This window comes from Leptonychotes weddellii, chromosome 12 (genome assembly GCF_054177405.1).
Source record: "Leptonychotes weddellii isolate Sample4059 chromosome 12, ASM5417740v2, whole genome shotgun sequence".
Lineage (NCBI taxonomy): Eukaryota > Metazoa > Chordata > Mammalia > Carnivora > Phocidae > Leptonychotes > Leptonychotes weddellii.
This window is the reverse complement of record NC_138380.1, coordinates 66,908,598-66,926,980: the sequence shown is the minus strand read 5'-3', so window position 1 is coordinate 66,926,980 and position 18,383 is coordinate 66,908,598. Positions and strand designations below refer to the sequence as shown.

General features: G+C 38.8%; 1 non-coding gene across 1 annotated transcript; it reads right to left on the bottom strand.

Annotated features, from left to right (window-relative positions):
- Window positions 1-16,551: 16,551 nt before the first annotated feature.
- On the bottom strand, window positions 16,552-16,655 carry LOC115942018 (U6 spliceosomal RNA). The gene has a single exon (XR_004076681.1). It is a non-coding gene; the product is annotated as a U6 spliceosomal RNA (small nuclear RNA).
- Between the last annotated feature and the right edge of the window lie 1,728 nt (window positions 16,656-18,383).

Genomic DNA, 18,383 nt, shown 5'->3' with positions numbered 1-18,383 from the left:
CTCCTGGGCAGCTAGCCAATCTCATACAATTTCTTTATCACATCACTTGTTTTATGAATATAACAGCTCATTTTAAAAACTTATTAATATGCAAAATACCAAAAGTAGACCAAATAGTGTAATAAAGCCTTACAAACAGTTTGTAGTATTGCCAGTTAGAAACTCATGGCCAGTCTTGCTTTTTGTTTATCCCCATCCATTTCACCTCCCAACACATATGCACACATATCCACACATCCACATAAAGGCTTGTTTTCAGACAAATCTTAGACATTCTATAGTTTCATTAGTCAATTTTTCAGAATGCACCTCTAAAAGATAAGGACATTTTGAAAACATAAGTATGATATCACTAATCATACCTAAAATTATGACCATAATTCCTTAAAATGATCAGCTATTCATTAGGTGCTTATATTTCACTATCAGATTTTTTTTTGTTAAGTTCATATGTTTGAATCCAACAAGATATATACAGTGCACATAGAACTTCTGAGCATCTCAGCTAAGAACACTGTAAGGTCTTTGTTATCCCCTAAAGGAGGACAGTGCATACGACGGCGTATCTCCAATAATCCATTTATCCTACTTTGAAACAGATACATATAGGAAATTTGCATTGCAAAAGAAAAAAAGCACAAGTGGAAAATATTAGCAGCTTCTTGTTTTCACTGCTTCCATGAAGAAATTAACTTTCATACTCAAAATGGATGTGGTAGCATCATCCTTTGACATGTTAACACAAAGTATGACAACTCTTCTGCTAGGTATGCTGTTTCAGTAAAATGCAGAATGCCATTTTTAACCTATGCTTTCTGGAAGAGGGCAAGGAATTATGGTAACCAAACTGTTTATTTCTGAAGCAAAGGGATTACAAAGATTTTCTAGAATTTCACCACTGCTTTCCACCTCCAGGACAAACATCTTGGTACAAGCTACCATCATCTGTTTCCATGAATTACCGCATTTTCCTCCTTATCGGTCTCCCTCAATCTGATGTTGCTCTTTTGCAATTTCACTTCAACACAGACTAATTCTATTAAAACATTATGAGATCATACCTATTTTCTGTATGAAAACTTTCCATGGCTTTCTATCTTACTCTACTGAAATTCTAGGTCTTTATTTTGACTTATAAAGTCTGACACATTGTGGCTCCCTGTTATCTCTCTGACTTCATCTTCTACTACTCACTTTATTTCCTCCAGCCATAATAGCCTTAGGGCTTTGGGGAGCAGGTAAGAATTTGGCAGTATTTTTTAACTTCAGCCCACAGGGCATCTTCCTTTCCATACCACAGAGCTGCCTCCTCAAGTCACTACCCACCACCTGCCATTTGACTGGTGTGGAGGAGAGCATGATTAATTATTCTATGGCTTTGCCTGTTGTTAAGGATAGACAGCTACACCCAAGGAGCCACGCTGAGCAATTTATCCGTATCCCCTACAAACTCACTTATCACCAATATCCTTAAACGTCAAGATATACCTGAAAGCTTTCTAATTCTCTCTACCTCCTCTAACCAACCAGGATTACCTCGCAACTGAATTGTTGAACTGGTCAGCCTTACCAATCTCTCTGGAATCCTTCGGACCTTCCTCACACTATTCTCTACCCAAATAATTTTTAAAGAATAAGTCAAATTGTGTCGCCTCTCAGATGATAGCTATTCATGTGGTTAAGTAAAGCATAACAGAGTTGGCCAATCACTAGGTTGTATACCTGAAACTAATGTAACACCGCATGTCTTCACTTCAATAGAACTTATACTTCAATAAAAAAATTTAAAAAACTATGTCACCTCTCCCTTCAGACCATTTAATAATTTTACTTTATGCTGAGAACAGAATTCAGACTGTTCAACCGACGTGCAGGACCAGACCATCACCTACCTCACTAAGCTTTTGCATTGTTTTCGTCTTTACTAGCTACACTGCCCTGCCTTCCATTCTTCTATGACAAATTTCCTTTCCAGATGCTGTCTCCTGTGTCAAATGCTTTACTTCTACCTCTTTACCAGTTCAGATCCTCATTCTTCACACACCACTCTCATCACTTATCTTTCACTGCACTTATCACAACATGCTATTGTATGTCTACTATGATACACATTTTTAGTATGTCTTCTTACTCTGCCCTGAAATCCATTAAGCTCCGTGGGAGTGGGGGTCATACCTTTATTCACATTGTACTTAACTTAGCAAAAAACTACTCAATAAACATTTGTTAAAGGAATAAATGTATGTATCGGTGCATTCATGCAAGAGGGAAAAACTAAACGGATTAATCAATGAAATCAGGTACTTTGCATAATCCTAGCCATCAGCTTTCAGGTTGAAAGAGGAGATGATAAGCATATGTCTCAGGGCATGTTTACTTTTATAATTGGAAAAAAAGAACTGAACATTGAGAAGAGATCTGGCTCCAAGTCAAAACAAGGAGGCGAATCAGAAACACTATGGCCCTGCTGAAGAGTTGTTTCTGAGGTTTGAATGATGAAGGTTGAAGGAATCCGCATTCTATTAGTGGTTTACTGAGCAGAATGAAAGCCATGTCTCTCTCTGGGTTGGGAGAGTGGTTTGTAGAAATCCTCTGACCCAAATGAAGCTTCAGTTCCACAGTTCAACCACACAATATACACACCTAAAATCTTGTCCCCCCAGAAATAATACTATCGCAACTCATGCGTGGCCCAGACGGCTGCAAAAATATCTTCTATCCCATTTGTTCTTCTGTAATGGGAACTTCCCAGGCCCCCATTAAGAGACGGAGTCTAGGGGCGCCTGGATGGCTCAGTCGTTAAGCGTCTGCCTTCGGCTCGGGTCATGATCCCAGAGTCCTGGGATCGAGTCCCATATCGGGCTCCTTGCTCAGCGGGGAGTCTGTTTCTCCCTCTCCTTCTGCCTGCCGCTCTACTTGTGATTCCTCTTTCTCTGTGTCAAATGAATAAAAAAAAAAAAAATCTTAAGAGAGGGAGTCTAATGTCCTTGACTCTTAGCTGGCTCTACTGACTCACTTGTAGCCAGGAGAATGGAACTGAAGCAACTCCGTGACTTGTACCGTTAGGTCCGAAGGAGCCTGTCCCCGACGAAGCCCTCCATGATTGAGTTCCCCATGCATCATCTTGGTCTGCGTGCACACTTGGAACACTGGGCTGGTTGCCCCCTTGCAGGATGCGCTCTTTCCGAACCCAGGCTGGGTTCCTCGAGGAGCCCAGCCTTTGAGTCGTCCCAGGCCAGCAGACAGATACGGCAGTAAAAAAACCTCCAGATGATTCCGGCCTCCAGTCATTCAAGTTACCCGCCCCCCACTCCACCATGGCAGTCTTCCCAGCAGAGGCCCTAAACATCATTCTATCTCCAGAGTGTCCTGTCCAAATTTCTGACCGCCAATTCCATGTGTGTAACAAAACTGTTGTGGCCTTAAGTCACTAAGTGGGGAATGGTTTATAACACAGGAATAGATAGCCAGAACCCCAGAGAAGCCCAGACAGCATGCAGAGTAATAGGATGTGATCCTGTTACTGTATAAAAACTAAAACACTGCAAGTATCCTATGCCGGCATCTATCTTCATTGTGGCACCACCTGTAATAGGAAACTAGATTCAGTCTGAAGGTCCTATCAGCCAGCAAGGATTTATGTACATATGAATAAAATGGTCAATTATGCTTCCATAAAAATAGTATCAAATGCGGATAGCAATCAAGAAAATGTGTATGATGTAAGGTGAAGCTGAGAATAAAAAGCAAAACATCAAATTGTGTAAAAGCAAGTATGTGTTCCTTAAAAATTATGTATGCTTGTAGACAGTCCTGGAAAGGAAAACTTCTGCTGGCATTAGGCATCCAGAATGTAAACCATGCACCAGATGTTCTTGACTATTTTGTACAGTTATTTTTCTTACAAAAGTATATATAATGTGTAAGTAGTCCCATGTAACCTGGGCAGTCAGGTAATTAATTCTTTCAAATGGGGTGGGGCAGCAGGAGAATGAAGGAAGAGAGTTTCTCTCTCGTACTCAGGAGGATGTTACTGCTTCTGTTCTACTGGCAATGAAAGACATACTTCTGCCTAGTTCTGCAGCACACACAAACGTAGATTCATTCACAGTTGGATTTGGGTCATACACACAGACTCTTTCTTGAGTGAAGTTCAGAAACCGACTTTTAGGTCAGTCTTTGGTTAGGTTTTCTTGTGATTTACTTGAGTAGTGAGGAAGGCAAAGGCAGGTTTTGGTTTTGTTGGTGGTGGCGTTTTCCTGTCCCCAAAAATGAAGGTCCAATCAATCAATCAATCAATCAATAAAAAGATGCTACCTAAGAAGCTAGCAATATCTAATTCTAAGGAAAGCTCTCCTGGGTGTGCTACCAAAGATGATTTAGAAACACAGAAAATCTGAAGTTTATGTTGACAGCTCTATGGACCCTGATAATCCTCTCATTTGGAGCTAGGTAGAAATGTTGATATGTCATCAATGCTTACTAATGGGATTGTGCTCTCATGCTCAGAATGGAAAATAACAAATGGAAAGTAGTAACCCACATGTGCCAATAGACATGCAGGAGAAACCAGGCTAGGACTGAAACATGATCGCTGATGAATGAGAAATAACAAAACCCCATTTCCATAGATACAAGACGTTCTGTGCACAAAAATATATTCAAAGTGTTGAGCTTAAGAATGGGTCATTTAGAACTCGCTTTAAGATTTTATCTGTACTTACCTGCACTTAGCATGGAAGTAGGAGAAGTGGACTTTTGGCTAGCAAGGAGACTCAGAGTCTAACAAATTTACATACAAGTCTGTATTATTCTATTTGTTTCCTTTACCAGATGGTTATGTCACACAAACACAAAAGCATTCATGCAATCTTCCACTTTAAACTCTTCCTGTGTCTCAATGTATTTCCTATAATAGTCAGTACATTCTCTACTGAAGGAAGTCTATACTCTGCAGAAAAATCTGTGAATTCTGAGATTTAAAGGGCTTGTCTTTTCTAGTAGTGTTTACAAAGCCAAGCTGCTGCCTTGTTGTCCTGTGCTGTGGGGAAACTGCTTTTTATTTTTCAGCACTGTCTGCAAGTCCTGCTTTGTACTGGTCAGTTTAGACATGTCTAATAATCACTTGCAGAGTTTATATCAAACTAAATTTAAATATCAGAGTTCGTGAGGCTGAGTTTATCACCGTCCCTTTCTTAATAGATTAGAAGCTGCTGGCACCAAGGGAGGTTTCCAAGTAAATACCAAGTCTGATTCAACCTCAAACTGGCCAGGAAAACATTTCTGATAGGGAATCCTCTCCTAGTACTTTGAATAGCATCATCTGGCAAGACTGAGAAGTAAACTCTTCAGGCAAAAGAAGTGGAATAAGGTGCTCTCTGGAGTAGGTCTGGGCTATTTTTTTTTTTCTTTTTCTTTTTCTTTTTTAGATTTTATTTATTTATTTGTCAGAGAGAGAGAGAGAGGGCACAAGCAGGGGGAGCGGCAGGCAGAGGGAGAAGCAGGCTCCCCACTGAGCAGGGAGCCCGACATGGGGCTCGATCCCAGTACCTGGGATCATGACCTGAGCCAAAAGTAGCTGCTTAACCGATTGAGCCACCCAGGCATTCCAGTCTGGGCTATTTCTTATCCTGAACTGTGCCCTGTGGGTCTGACCTAAAGATGTCAGACAGAAAGATGCCAGTCTTGAGAGAGGGGTGCAGATTCAAACGTGAGCATCGTACAGTGTGTAGCAGAAATGGCCACAAGCAACTGCACATGACTTACGGCACCTGCCACAGCCCCTTCCTGCAGTGCCCTCAAAGAGGCGATGAGCTAAAGGCAGCACTTAGAACTGAATTATTAATTCATAAATTCTATTTAAGATTTTGCTATATTCAACCTTGTAATTAGAGAGTCTATTTTCATGACCAACTTCACTCTTAACCTTCAAAAATTAATCCTCTCATTTGATGATGGCCCCAAAGGCTTGAAGGTCATCAAAAAGCAATTGGGTTCAAAGGAAAAAAAAAAAAAAACAAGCAAAATAATTTAGGAATGTAGAGGGAAATTACCATTATAAAGGAAAAAACCTGTGATTTTATGTCAATATTTTTGTTAATCAAATAACGTATCTCTAGGATAATATCAGATTTTCTCCTTTTCTTCCACATTTCATATGCACTGTTCATATGATTAGCAGGGTCCCATCACAATACTTAATGCATAAATATGAATAGTGAAATCCCACATATGTATGGGCAGGGTAGGTGGCTGGGCTTAAATCTGACAATTTCACATGCATATCTTTAAGTGCTATAGTGTCACACGTGTTTCCAGAATTTCTATATGAAATTCAGAGAGTTGAATGATAAAAAGGGAAAATATAGGACCTTTCCTTATTTCCCCTTTTCCACGAGAAATGTTTTCTCTTAACTTTAATCAAAAAATTAAAATTGTCTCTATATAACCTCAGTAACTCCAAAATTCATTAGTTATAAAAACAAAAGTAACAAAGGATTTGTTGTATCTAAGGCTCACCCTCATATAAGCTATTTTTTTCCCTGGGTGCCCAGAAGACATTCAGCAAACCATGCGTACCACTCCTACTTTCCTGGGAAACCTGAGACAATTTTCTCATGTGGACCTTGAGAACACCCCAGGATGATTCTGACCCTGCTCTACTCAAATAGGTCAAAGAAATGAAAACATTGACCAAATTCACAGGAACGTTGACAGCCTCTGACTTTTGTTTAGTTTTAAACAGTTTACTCCTTTCTATAAATTATTCTATTTTCCCCTTACATTCTTTGAGTGACGGGTTTCCTGGGGCTTTTTATTGTCCACGTTTTCTACATGGACAAACAGAAGCTCGGAAGAGTTACTCTCTCATAGTCCTGTGGTTCATAGCTGCTGGAACTGGTGAAACAGATTTGATATGCAGCTGCCTACTGCATCTGATACAGCACAGTTACCTACTGACCTCTGCCTCCTGCACTGAACAGGGACCCCGAAAAATATTTTCTAATTCTGCACATGCCACTGTAATTCTCATCTGGCCCTAACAACTGGCACCTAAGTTAAAAAGAGTAACAGAGTATTTAAAAGGGCTTAAGATTAGTGCCTACCTGGTAAGAAACCTAATGTTATAATACAAATTTCAGCGAGGAAAAAAAAAAAAGCTAAAGCTCAGACTTGGAGTTACTAGATTTCCACGGATAGAAAAAAATCCATAAGAAATTATGATAAAATGCTGACTTTGGCATAGATTTGCAGAAATCAATAAAAACATTTAATTTTAAAGAGTCGGAGATATTTTGATGATATCAGCTTTATTACTTCCACAGATTTAAACGTGCAAGACTTTTAGGAAGAAATGACATTTCATTATGACAAAGTTTCCCTATGCTTCAACAATCCCTATGCCATAATATAGAAGCACTGAGCGAGTATGGAGAGTCAAAAACAAGGGAAGGGGGAGGAAGGGAAATCTCATTTCAAGAAAATAGGATATTTCTTAAATACAGGCTTTCCACATGAGGCTTGTTAGTGCACTATTCTGTTTGAAATATCCAATTTGCTCTTTTTTGTATGATCATTGTCATTTCTATGGTGTCATTAGCCATGGTAATAGCAGTTAGGGACAACACTTGAAAACTCATAGCAATTCCAGTTTTAACCATGCAGGTTTCATGCTTAGTGACTCTAAACATAACAAGGAAGGCATACAATATAAAATATGAAAATTAATAGAAACAGTAACATAATAGTATAAAGACATTTGACTGCCCATAAATATACACAAAATATCAGGAATTGTTGGAAAGGTTAATTTGGAATTCTCTAGTAACTTATTTCAAATGCTCTAATGCAGATTATTTTTTTTTTTTTAAGATTTTATTTATTTATTTGAGAGAGAGAGAATGAGAGACAGAGAGCACGAGAGGGAAGAGGGCAGAGGGAGAAGCAGACCCCCTGCTGAGCAGGGAGCCCGATGCGGGACTCGATCCCGGGACTCCAGGATCATGACCTGAGCCGAAGGCAGTCGCCCAACCAACTGAGCCACCCAGGCGCCCTCTAATGCAGATTATTATGGCATGCTCCTTATTTAAGTATTAATTAGTTGTCTGTAATTATTTATCAATGCTCTTATAAGCCTAAGTATTTTCCTTATTTTCATTTCATTTCCTTATTTTATTTTATTGATGACATAATAGCATGAACAGGCAAAAAGAGGAAAAGAAGGTATCACTTATATTATCAAACAATTCAAATGAAAAGTAGTGGATCAGTCCTGGGAAGCAGACATTTGTTCTGGATCAGCAGAAAGGTGTAAGTTGCGTTAAAAATACCTGTTCATTTGGCACCTCTCCCTCAATATTTTTGGTAGTCAGAGAGGAACATCAGTTACCATACTATCAGTCTGGCTGACTTACCTAAGCAGCTACTACCTCCCAAGGCCCTAAGCTTTGTGTTTGTCTCTCACTCTCATTCTACCTAGCACTGGCCATTAAAGGAGGTTATTCCTTAGTTCCATAAACTATAATTTAACACATTTTCCTGTCTTTGACTCAGATTCAGCATGGTTCAGGCATGGGGTATGAAAATCCACCTGTGGAGGTACTGGATCACAGAATCATTAACAGAGCTAGGCTCAGACATTCTATCAGTGGCTTTGGCTTGAGAAAGCATCCACAGGGAGTTTCTGTGATAACAGCAAGAGCAAAAGAGCTCCTTGAAGACACATGCAGTTAGGTTTATCTCCTGCCCCAGATGGTTTCTACACCAGAGGCAGAGATAACTGTTTGATATTTAGATCCAGTGTTTTCCTCCTAGCCCTGTCCCCTAGTGGTGCCATGATGGGCCAGAAGGAAGTTAAACAGCAACATTAATTATTGAAAGATGGGCCACAGACAGCCAAGGTTATATAATTATGCCATCGCTTCACATGAGCTCTGTAGCTGTTACTGAGGAAGTTGGCCGAGCTCTGTTTAAGAAGGACGACACATCTGGAAGATGCTAAAGCCATGGTTAAATGGCTGAGATGAATCTCAAGTCCACTCCCAACATTCATGGCCAAGTGAACAACAAATTCTGCATAATCACCCGTGCCCTATTTAACATAATCAAGTGCTGTCTGGAGAATGAACCTTCTCTTGTCTCAGCCCCTGCTGGTTTCCTCAGCTGAAAGCTCTCTGCATGTGTAACTCTTACATGTTGTGTCATGTGCTCATTCAATAGCTAAGAATTAGTATTTTTATTAAAAGTTCTCTGCAGATGACAACTAGCAAAGATCCACTAAATGAGATTGCACTAACAGAAAAAGTGATTTTAGAACATAAACATTTCTAAAAAAACAAAAAATCCACAAAACTTTCCCATAGAACTCAAAAATGTAGATTCAGTGATGCCTCAGGAATAAACTCTAGCCAGGGCCACAAATGCCAACACAACACTCCCCATCTCTCATCTCTGCCAGACTGCATCATCATTCTAGCTCATAGAATGCAACTTTTCCTTATGACAAGTCCCCATGGTAGGACATGGCTGACCATATCTCTAGGGTTTATAGATCCTCTGCTGAAAAGAGCAGCTATCCTTAATCCTGGTTCCAAATCCCTGCAAGGAAATCCTGAATGGGCCAACTTGGTTTAGTTGTCCAACCCTAAGCCTAGAGTGTATAACTATTTGGAGGGAGTGGTTCCTAGTACGGTAGGAGAGCAGCTGTGCAGACAAAATAATGATAAAACAACAACAACAAAAGTTCCAGGACATTGTTCTGGCTGGGCTGTCACAAGAAAAGCTAGAGACCATGATTCCTACTCCAACAACAAACTCATCAATGAAGTCAGATAGCACAGAGCATCAGACATTAAAGAAGGGGTGGATGGACGCTCTATGTTACATGACTCTTAAAACCTTCTTTAGAAAAGGTTCTGACTTGACCTTATTCTTCAAAACCACACAGTTGAAGAAAAAGCATACAAGTCATAAGGAGACTGTTTTGCTGTTTATTCAAGCATCCATACTTGCTAGGTGCTGCAGAAGAACTCATTATTATCACAAAGAATAAAAGGAGAGACAGATTTTAACTGGGGTTGGGGTGTGGTGTGGTCAGGAAAGGCTTTTTGAAGAAAGGACCTTCAAGTGAAGATCTCACAATAAGGAAGAATTAACTGGATGAAGGGTGGAGGAAAGAGATGCAAGCAGGGGGCATATTAAATGTAAAATTCAACAAACTAGAACAAACAACAGTAGAAGCTATTAACACCAAGTCCAAGTTAAAACAATCAACCACAGAGCATACTGAAGCACACAACTGATGTAGGAAATATATTACTCTGCACCAAATGGTTGTTTAATTTTTAATTACATTAAATTACCACAAATATTTAATTAGACACAGGTGGTAATGTAGCATCCCTTTCTGGTTCCCAGTCTCAAAATATTATGTGTGCATGTTTTTTTGTCTGCAGTCTATATGTATATATACATATTCATAGAATGCTAGTGAGTATAGATTTAACAGCCTGAGAGAAAGCTTTCCAAGAATAAAAACATTCTGATATTGATAAACAACTGCCTGATTCACAGTTTCCAGTCCTGTGTGCAGACCACCTATGCTGTTATAACTGCTGGCATGTCTATAAATCTTAGCTTTATTCCATCCCCAGAGAGTCTCTACTTGTCCAGACAAGTTCAAAAATACATGTTTTGAATTTTGGGAAGATGGCAATGGTGGCAGAGATTTTGATCTCCCTGTGTCCCCCATAAATTAGAGGGAAAGCAACTAGAACAGAAAACCAAAACCCACAGATAACATCAACAAGAAAAAGAGGTGAAAATGTATCTGTAAACCCCTAGCCCCAAATATGAGCAAGTATGGATGAACCAAGACACCTAAAAGACTTGTGTGGTATGGGCAGTGATGCAGGAAGAAGCAAAGGGAAGTGAGGTGAGAGCAAGAAGACCCTGAACAGCCAACAGATACTCCAAGGAAAGGACGAGTTGGTGCGATGACCAAACTCTTGTTAAGGAGTAACTGCAGGGGGTCCAATGAAATGTCTAAAGGGGTTGGAGCCATTGGGATGCTGTGAGCTTTCAAAACTGACAGCCTGAAAATCCCCTCTAGACTAAATCCCCACATTAAAGAGAGTGAGCCTGAAATAGAATCCAAATGGAGCATGACCTCAAAAGTATGTGTGAGGAAAGGAGAGAATCCAAAAGAAGTAACAGAGGGAAAGAGAGTCTACAGATGTCAGAAACTAAGAGGCCGGATATTTGAACGTTATACAAAACTAACAGAGCAAGGGCCATATCTTTCCTGCTTATCCTTGTGGCTCTAATACCTAGCATAATTCCTAGCAGATAGGGAAAGTGGGGGGGGGAAAAAAGACTAAAATGGTTTATAAGAATGACAATTATGATTATGATGGCCTTTTATAATCTTTAATGTATGTTGGCTCCCTTAACTTCTGCCCCGAAAGGAAATGATCTAGCCCAGTATCTGAGTAACATTTTTAAACTCATAAAATATCTTTTTCATAAGACAGAAAGTACAATGCTGGATTTAAGAGTGTAGCAAAGAAAAAGCAGCTTTCCTATTTCCTTTGTATTCAGAACTGAACCTGTGTTTGTGGGAAGTTTCAGGTAAATAATTAATCAGTTGAACATAATGGAAATTTCACTCTAGAACTGACACAAGGATGCAGTCAACAGAAGGGATGCATCAAATGTCCCACACCTTTGCTGTAGACCTAAAGAATATTCCAAACCAAATATTCTAAAAAATATTCCATACCAACATTCTTCCTGGAAAGCACTCATTTAATTCATTCGAAAAGTAGCCTGATAGAGGCAAGGCACCGTATCTTCCAGATCCTGTGTCAGGTTTCAACAATCCTTTGTTACATGGGTTGAATCTAACAAGACAAAAGTTTCAGACACCTTCCTGATATACAATTATTTTATCCTGCAGTTATTACTTAAAGAAGTAGCGGCTGAGGGCGCCTGGGTGGCTCAGTTGGTTAAGCGACTGCCTTCGGCTCAGGTCATGATCCTGGAGTCCCGGGATCGAGTCCCGCATCGGGCTCCCTGCTCGGCAGGGAGTCTGCTTCTCCCTCTGACCCTCCTCCCTCTCATGCTCTCTGTCTCAAATAAATAAATTAAAAAAAAAAAATCTTTAAAAAAGAAGTAGCGGCTGAACTGGGAGCAGAGAATTTAATTTCTCAAGTTTTTTTTTTTCTTGAGCTGTGGTTTTTATTGGATGAAAGGCAGCCGTGATTGTACTAAATAGGTTTTTTTAAAAGCTCTTTTCTGAGCACCCTTCTCATAGCAGCCATGCTATTACTTTCATACAATTTTAGAGCAATGCTGGGCTTATAATAGCCTTTGGACACCTGTGCATTGTAAAGCGTAGCACATTATTATTTGTGACACCCCTCAAATGCCAATTTACTAGACTGCAGATTGGTCCCTGGGCTCAATAAGAAGTCCATCTCCAGTGGCTGGGCTAAACTCTTCTCCCCTCCTCCATTTGTTTTGTGCAGTAGATTCTATGAAGTTGTTATTATGTAATGGTTTCTATTAATCAGAAATTATTAATATTTTGATACTTGAATAAATATACACGGTACACTCGTATATCCAGTTGTCACAATAATTATACTATCTAATTATTATCATGTTCTATTTGGGCAGCACTTTATAAATTTCATATTCACAGATGTGTGCTTGTATTTGCTGAATCCCCTCAAAATCTCATGGGGTAGAGAGAGCAAATGACATACATATTTCATAAAAAAAAAAAAAAAAGAGCAATGGCTACAAATGTCCATGATGTACCCACAGTCATACTGTAGATAGTGGAATGTCAATCTGAACTCACATTTGCTGTTACTTCCTCAAGAAAAGGGACTTAAGCCATACTGATTATAGGATGACCCCTTTAGTGTGGATATTTTAATTTAGTTGGGGTATAGTTTGCCTGAGTGAAAGGCTTAAGAAGAAAGACTAGTAAGAGGTTACTGCAATAATCCAGGAGAGAAACAATGATGATTTGAATGAGGGTGATAGTGCTGGAAGAGTTTTTATAAGCATTTGCCAACTCGACTTAATATCATTTGCTGCTATGAGGAATAAAGGCAATGAAGGATGTCATAATGTTGGGTCTCAGTAACTGGAAGAATGCAGTTGCTATTTGTTCATATGGAAGGGGGCTACGAGAGGAGTAGGTTTTGGGTGTCAAGATTCAAGAGCCTAGGTTTGAGCTATTAAGTTTAGATGTCTATTAGACATCCAATTAAGTATATTGAGCAGATGGATGGATGGGTGAGTTTCAAGTTTGAATGAGGTATCCGGGCTGGAAATATGCTCTGAAATTCGCAAATGCACAGATATTATTTAAAGCTATGAGACTGGCTGGATGCAGGTTATAAAGATAACATGGCTTCCTAAAATCCAGATGAAGTGTTTCAACAAGGTAGGAATGATCGTCTGTGTTAAAGATTGCTGATACACTGAGTAAACTGAAGTTCTAGAAGTGAACATAATCTTTTCCAACACAGAAGTCCTACATGTGTTTGATAAGAGCTATTTTAATAAAGTGATACGTATCAGAGACTGCAATGATTTCTGGAGAGAAAGAGAAGTGAAATGAGTGACTACAGACATTTCTTTAAGAGGTGTTTTGCTGAAAGAAAAATAGAGTAGAAACTGGAGGACAATAAGGGGTCAAGGGAGACCCCCTCCCCTTTTTTTAACCAAGAAAAGCAACAGCACTATTGTATACTAGTAGATAACCCAGTGGAGCAGGAAAAAATGGATGCTGCAAGAGAAGAGATCACTGTCAAAGCAAAGTATAACAGGAGAAAGGAGATAGGATGCAGTATAAAATAAAGAGGTTGGTATTGGATACAAACATGAACTGTTTATCCATGGTAACAGGAGAAGAGACAAAGCATCTAGATCCAGATGTAGATAGGCTGACAATGTAGTAGAAAGAACATATGGAAATTCTTTTCTAATTGCTTCTATTTCTCCTCAATGGAATAGAAAGCAACAATGCTATCTAAGAGTGAAGATGCCAGGATTAAACTATTTCAATTACAATAGCTTCACAGTTTATTTTTTCAGTGATTTTATCTTTCTCTTAAATTTCTTGTTCTATTTTCTAAGCACAGTTCTTGACCATTTTCATTCATTTTTCTTTCAGATGAGCTACAGTATCAGGTTTTCAGGTTCTAACAACAACAACAAGAATGCAGAGTGCTGGTTGAAATTCAATGTATGGGTCTGGATATCACTGGCATTTGAACAATATCATGTCTTTCCATAAAACTGGCAGGCCTGTCTACTTTTTCCAGTCTTCTTTTATATCCTCTAATAAAGCCTGTTATTAGTGTTGTTCCTTTATTGTCAAGTTTAATTTTGGGTATTTTATGTTTTTGCTTTCTTTAATGCAAATTACCCTCCTTTTATCCCCTATCATTTAAGAATAAAATATTTATTTACTTATATGAAAGAAAGCTAATTCAATTTCTGCCTCCTAGTAACTTTTATGACTTTGGGCAAGTCATTTAATCCCACAAATATTTGTCTCTGTAGCTGGAAAAAGAATGAACTAAGTGACCTTTATAAATTTAAAAAATGTATGTAAACAGAAGGATACTAACATTATTCCTATTTTTTTTTTAGCCAACTGATTCTCAGAGAATGTAATTTACCCACATGGTTCTGTGTATAATGAGAAGAAGTGACCCAGTCTGGGGGTAAATCACAAATGCATTTTCTAGTGGACACTAACTGGTTAAGGAGAGCTGAGAAACGAAACATTCCATAACCTACTGGATTAAAACAAGAACCATTTATCTGTTTACAATTGTTCAGGCTGGCAATTTAGGCTAAACCTAATCAGAGGAGGTTGTCTTGGCTTCATGCTATGTTGACTTGACTCATTCATGCAGATGCAATTAGTTGGCAAGTCAGCTGGAGGCTGGTTGACCCCACTGGGCCACATGCTGGCAGTTGGCTGGTGCTGTTGATCAGAGTGCCTTGGTTTTCCTCTACCTGGCTTATAAAGCAGGCTATCTTGGGTATCCTGGGCTTCAAGAGAGAAAACTCTCTTGAAGTAGCTTGCAAGCACAAGCTCCTACCTGTGTTTATATCTGCTGATGACCCACTGGCCCAATCGAGTCACATGATCGGGCCCAGAGTGCCTGCAGAAGAGGACTATACAGGGATATGGATGACAGGAGGCAAGATTCACTGGGAATTATTAACGTAATAATTTGCCACAGTTATGAATATGATTCAGCATAGTATCACTTTCTAGAACCAGTACACAGTTTCAGTTGGTCAGTCTAGGAAGCATGCACAGTAAGTCCAATGAGGTTGTTTGTTTGATTTAAAATACCCCAAAGCTCTCATATCCCTAAGTCTTCCCCTCGTCAATCTGCTACAGATGTCTGACATTTCAGTGTTAGATGGTGAATCATTTGTGTTAACAATCTGTTCCTCATAAGACAACTTAGTTCTCTATGAAATAGGCTCCACATAAATGTATCAGAAAATTTCCAATGGGACCAGTAGCTCTTAACAGTTACATTTAAAATAAATAAGGGTATTTGCTCTTAAGAGAAAGAATGGGAGAGAGTCATATTCTGGATAAGACTGCTGCTCTGAGAAGGTAGATCTGGGCTTAATACCACTTTAGAAGTCTCTGGAAAGTCAACAGGGTACAAGGATGGGAGCAAACTTTGAAGAATTTTTTTATGTTTCACTGAATCCCAGAGCTGAAGTGTAAAGGTAGGGAATCCTTCAGCAACCTTACCTTCAATTTACCCAGTTCCTATAAACTCATCTCCTATGCATTTGCCATCATATATACCTTAATAAATTTTCTCTGACCAAAAATAGTATTTTTTACCCCATTTGGGCTTTCAAATTATGGCAATTTTTAATAATGATAATTATATTTTAAAGAAGAGCAATTTCTTACAGTGGTATTCAGACTTTGGGAGCCCACAGAGTTTTTCTATTTTAATTTACTCATTTCTAGAAAAAAAAAAAAAAGTCATTCTACCCATCCTCATCTGACCCACTCAAAGATGAGGATGAAGTTTTTATTATCCTAAAATTGCCTCTAGCTTCTGGAGAAGAAGGTGATACTATATGACCATACTGCTCTACCTTTATGTCTGCATTTTTATATAAAATCATGACCCAACAAAAGGAACCAAACAGCAACTTCATAAATTAAGGTCAAGCGAACCTATCATTGAGGCTTGCCAATTATTTTAATTAAGGTGCTACCATTAATTTGAGCCCCTATTGTCTCCATGCAAATGTTTTAGTCCCTATGATTATATTTTATTTCTTCACAGTATTGATGCAGATATGGTCAATACTTCCAGAGCCAATATATACTTGTAATCAACATATTAGGTCTTACAATTATGTGTCAATAAAAATCAATTAGAAAACTAAATAAAGTATTATTCATTTAATTATTTCTATTCTCCTTGGTAGGTAACAGTAAATGGCCTTTCACTATATTCTCTAGAGAAGAGATACAAACATTTGGAACGCCTCACAGATTTGTGTGTCGTCCTTGTTCAGGGGCCATGCTAATCTCTGTATCGTTCCAATTTTAGCATATGTGCTGCCAAAGTGAGAAGATAGAAATATTTGGAAAGCAGCTGAATTTCTGATATGAAGTGATTTCCTCTTCCTTCAATCTTGCTTCCTCTACTTTTTTTAGAATTAGAAAGATTATTTTATTTTTTTTACCCTTCCCTCTTTAAAAAAAAAAAAAATTCCACTGCATTAACTGTATTGGGTACAAGAAGCCAGTGGGAAATTAATTCTTTAATAATACAACACACAGAAAAGCAGTCACTCTGGTGCCCAAAAGCAATCAGTGGAAGTGGTCAGAACTAAGAGAGCAACTTGCTGATAAAGCAGTCTGGGAAGGCAAATGTCAATTACCAGCGTAGTCAGGACAGAAATGATTAAAAATATGTAGACAAGAGAAAGTATCAAGGAAAAGCTTGTTGGACTGAGCTATGTTCAACATGAGAACTTTCTAGGTATGTGAGAAATAGGAGACAATTGGAGGGCTAGGTGGAAGTGCTGTTTCAGCCCTGAGTAGTTAGATTTAGTTGTTTTAACCGACGTACCTATAGATGGCTCCAGACCTCCAGATGATCATCCCAGCCAGAAGAAAGCTGAAGAGGAGAGAAAAGAAAAGAAGAGAAAAGAGAAGAGAAGAGAAGAGAGAAGAGAGAAGAGAAGAGAAGAGAGAAGAGAAGAGAAGAGAAGAGAAGAGAAGAGAAGAGAAGAGAAGAGAACAAAGAACAAACCCACTGCCATAGCCCATGGTGCCAGGATCACTTGAGACAGGTTTTGGAGAAAGAAGAGAATAAAAAGAAAATATGCTACTTTTAAAACTACCATAATAACAAGTTGAAAGCTATTTTTGTAAATGCCAAGAAGAAAATAGTTTAACAGATGTTCTTGCCTGTAAGAATTGACACAAACCAACTCTCAGGAGTAATTTTCTAGAAAGAAGAACTGGCCCAACGCAACTGGGAGTTTACCAAATAATCAACTTGACTTTTCAAAATATGTTTGAGTGCTATAAACAGACAAAACATAACAAAAACCCTACAATTGTTCTTTACAACATTAGTCTATGAGTAACTTGATCAATTTAAGAGACACCCTTGATTTCTCAGAGACAGCAGAAGATTGGGGCAGAAGTCAGAATGAATGAGGAGACATATGAGTTCACATAAAAGAAAAATACAATGAAGTCTTTAAAAAAAATCCCAAATTACTTGCTATAGAAACCACATTTATAGGACATACTTGCATCAGCATTTCTAATAAAGCTCCCTAGAGTAGAGGCTGGATTGTTGATAGGATGACCCTGGTGGTGATTTTATTCAGGAGGGGCTTGTAATGGTAATCCCCTTGTAGACCCTACAGTTCAGAGTCAACCCCCCAGGCTTTCAAGTCCAAAAACCAGGAGTCCTTAGTCAACTAGAGAGTGCAGTCTCTCTGTGATAAAGTCCTGTTAACTGATCTATGTACTTCTGATCACAATACCTCAAAGACTGCTCATTAATTTAAAACATCAGCCTCATTATTCCAGTGGTTAAGTACCATTGTTCCTTTCCAAGGCTTCTCTTGTTCCAGATTCAACCAGAATAAGAAGTCAGACTTTAAGCTGTGAGTGCCCCAGTGTGAATCCCAGCTTTGCCACTTACTAACAATTTGGCACTGAGCACCTTTCTTAGTCTCTATGGAATCAAGTTCCTTCATTTCAACAAGGGAGCTAGTAACAGCTTCTACTCCAGAGTGCTGTTATAAAAATTAAATGAACTAATACATATAAAGCACCC